General features: G+C 65.6%; 1 protein-coding gene across 1 annotated transcript in view; it reads right to left on the bottom strand.

Moving 5' to 3' along the window:
• TACC1 (transforming acidic coiled-coil containing protein 1) overlaps positions 1 to 2,425 on the bottom strand; it is a 34,944-nt gene extending 32,519 nt beyond the window's left edge. The window contains exon 1 of the mRNA XM_026064481.1: positions 2,339 to 2,425. The gene's annotated coding sequence lies outside the window, so the exon portion shown is untranslated. The remainder of the gene's footprint in view (positions 1 to 2,338) is intronic.
• Positions 2,426 to 3,566: the final 1,141 nt, after the last annotated feature.

Below are 3,566 nucleotides of genomic sequence, written 5' to 3'. Positions count from 1 at the left end.
CTCCGCCTCCGCCCCCGCGGCCGGGGGGCGGCTCGGTCCGGCCCGGGGATGCCGGGCGCCCAGGTGCACCCGCTTACCGCCCCGCAGCGCCCTCCGCCTCGGGGCCGGCTGGGACTCCGTGCTGTGGGGCTGGGACCCCTGCACTGGGGCTGCGATCCCTGCACTAGCACTAGGACCCTGTGCCATAGGGCTGGGATCCTCTGCACTGGGGCTGGGACCTCTGCACTAGCACTAGGACTCCATGCCATGGGTTTGGGACCCTGTGCAGCAGGGCAGGGACCCCAGCACTGGGGCAGGAACCCCCTGCCCTATGCAGGCACCCCATGCCGTGGGGCTGGGACCCAGATCAATAGGACAGGGACCCCCTGCACCATGGCAGGGACCCCCAGCACTGGGCCAGGGACCCCATGCCGTGGGGCTGGGATCCAGATCAACAGGACAGGGACCCAGTGCAYGAGGGCAGGGACMCCATGCCATGAGGCTGGGGCCCCTGCAGGAGGGCTGGGAGCCAGGATGCTGGCGCAGCCGGGCAGGACCCCGCTCGGCACCCCGGGGCGGATGCAGCGCAGGCAGCCCAGCAGTGCTGCAGGCAGGGCAGGGCAGGGCAGGGCAGGGCAGCTTGAGGCAGGGTGGCCTCAGCAGGGTGCGGGACAGGGGTTCAGCATGGCACCATTTGGGAACAGACTGCCAAGCCTGCTTGTTTGCTTCAGGGCAGCATGACTTGTTCCGCTTGGCATGCCGGGCTCGCGGGCAGTGATCCACCAAGCTTCAGCACTACCCTCTTCCCTTCCTCTTAGCCATGATAAATTACAGTCTGGGTGTGCCTTGGAGGTTAAAATAGCAGCCACATATGCATGCAAGGATAGCTATATCCTAGTTTATTGACCTTAACACTACTATGGAAAGCTAAGCTTTACAGACACGCTGTTTTACTTTTTGCATTCAGTCACAGCCCTCACTCACACCATCTTTATGATCTGTCCTCGGCTCCCCGCGGCCTCTGCTTCTCCGGGCCGTACTCCAAATTCACACAAACCAGCAGGGACYGCAGGGCAGCAATGCCGAAATCCCCAGCCACCAGCACCGCCCCCGGTGTTGCTGCCAGGGCCCAACTGCCCAGTGCCCGTCACTGTGGCATCTGCCCATCCACTCACCGAGCATCACCACATCTCCCCGCTGTGCAAGCGCAATGCTGAAGCTACGACTCCAGCAGCTGGGGCACCGGAGCGGCATCCCGCTGCAGGGGACACGACTGTCCGTGTTCCTGGACGCACCTCTGAGGCCGGGCTGCTAGTAACGGGCTGGTGCGCAGCCCGACGCCAAGGATCAGCAGCCAAAGCGTAGTGGCGTCCCCAGCACGTTTGCATGATGGCCCAAGATGGCCTTGGGCACCTGTGCACCCTGCGAAGCCGGCATGCGGCGTCCAGRCTCCAGTGATTTATCTCAGCCATGTGCTTGCGAGAGGCCTCGTTGAGCCGAGGAGCTCTGCCAAGCTGCAGGAATCCGATATTTCCTGAGAAGCCGGTCCTACCAAAGCAGGGATCTGAGCTGAAAGGGTGGATCCCCCCCCCTCTGGTGGGCTCTCGCCTCCCTGGGAGCCACGACCGCAGCAACGTGCCAGCAGCAGCGGATGAGGATCGTGAGGCTGGAAAGGGTCGGACGTGGGGCCAGGCGCAGCGCTCCTGGGCAAGGGGCCTCTCTGCTCACRATAAACAAATACGGACCTTGGGGAAACTTTCCGGGCAGACGTGGGCAGGGAAAACCGGGAGGGGGAAGGCACCAAAAGTAAACGACAAGTGCGTAGCACCCTAGGAGAGGAAACCRGTGTCTAAACACCAGGAATCTCCACGGTGCAGAGTGGCTTTCCACGGCAGAGAGCTCCCTCTCCAGAGCTCGCCCAACTTGGCAAACACGGGCAAAAGCTTCCTGCAGCTTCTCCGTGCCCTTGGGAAAGCAGCGAGGGGTCAGCGTTGTTATCTGCAAGCTACAGCTTCTGACACCGAGCAGTGACAAAATACCGTCTGGAGCTGGAGCAGCCGCGGTGCAGCCCCGGAGCATGACACAGCCCTGCTCCGGCGGTGCGGAGGCGAGCAGGGCTGCGCGGGCCGGGCTCGTTCCCCAGCTGTGCGGTGCGTCACGAGACCTCTAGCAGCCGCACACGGCAAACACGGCTGTGCAACGCACACCCAGAAACTCTGCCAAGAAAGCCGTCCCCCCCCCAGGGCGGCGATGGCAATGGCCCGAATGCCGTGGGACGGAAACGCGGCCGCACGTTGCAGCGAGGCAGGCGCACGTGAGACGGCGTTGCAAAGCAGCCGGATGCCGGGGACGTACTCACTCGCAGGGCAGCGGCCGGGGGTCGCGGTGCTTCGTTCGGCTCCGGTGGGCTTCCAGCTGCAGCCTCGCACCCGTCCCACACCAGCCGGTGGGGCGGCTGCTGCCTGCGAGAAGACAGATGGCAATGATTAGCCGTGTGCTAATTCCATGGAAAGTTCCGTGCGTCTGGGAAAGAGGTGCGCCGAGCCCGCGCTGCTGCCCCGGGGCAGAGACTTGTTTTTGTTTCCAGGGACTGTGACTAAGAGCCGTGTGTGTCACTTGGACTCTTGTTTAAATGCCTCCTTGGAACCTCCCATCCCAACGCCACCAGCCCCAAACCTGCTCGGAGCTGGTGCCAGCGTCATGGGGCCGTGCCGTGCCATGCCGTGCCGGGAGCACCTCACCCTGCTGCGGGCCGGGGCCGTGTGCCAGCTGGGGCTGTGCTGACGTGCAGGAGGGGCTGGGGCCGGGGCCCTCTCCAACCCGGGAAAGGGCCCCCGGATGAGCTCTGCCCCGTGGGCAGCTGGAAGGGCAAGACAGGGAGGAGGCTGCGCTGCTGAAAGGTGATTCCCAGGGTGGGCGCCGGAGAGCAGCTCCGCACCAGCTGGCACCTGCGGGGGGGTCTCCGGGCGCTCCCCACTGTGCCAAGGCATCCTGGGGCTCTTTGCCGGCCCCGGGATCCCAGCGGCCCCTGCTGCCCCGTTTCCACCGGCTGCCCCGGCCGCGGGGCAGGGGCGAGCTCGTGCCCTGCTCGCAGGTGGCCGCTCCAGGGGCAGCGGCCCCACACCAGCTCCCAGCCACGGCAGCGCCTCCCCACCATGCACGGATGGAGCCCGGCTCTCCGCGGCCACGTGCCACAGCGGGGATGCTCCCGGCCAAGCSTGCGAGGGGCCGGGAAAGCCATCGGGTAGGGCTGGCCTGGCCGCCCGCCCTCCTCCTCCCTCCCACCGGGGGGAAGCAGGCAGGCAAATGCCTGGCGAGCATCCCGGCCCGCAGCTCCCTTCTCCTTCCTACCTTTCCGCGCGGACTTGTCCCAGGTTCCGTCACTCTCGGCTACCTGTCCCCGTGCTCCCTGGAAAGCAGCTTGCGCAAGCAGCTGCCTGGAAAAGGAGCGGGGAGGAAGGAAGGGGATGGACGGGAGTGGGGAGGGACAGGCGGCGTCAGGGTATCTCCGCGCACCCTACGGTCTGCGGGAGAGGAAAAGGATGTTTTGCAATATTTGGCAAGCGCTGCCCCAGGCGAGGAGAGCR

The sequence above is a fragment of the Apteryx rowi genome, unplaced genomic scaffold (genome assembly GCF_003343035.1).
Source record: "Apteryx rowi isolate R43461 unplaced genomic scaffold, aptRow1 scaffold_217, whole genome shotgun sequence".
In the NCBI taxonomy this organism is placed as follows: Eukaryota; Metazoa; Chordata; class Aves; order Apterygiformes; family Apterygidae; genus Apteryx; species Apteryx rowi.
Note: the sequence above shows the minus strand (reverse complement) of the source record. Positions and strands in the feature narration are given on the sequence as shown.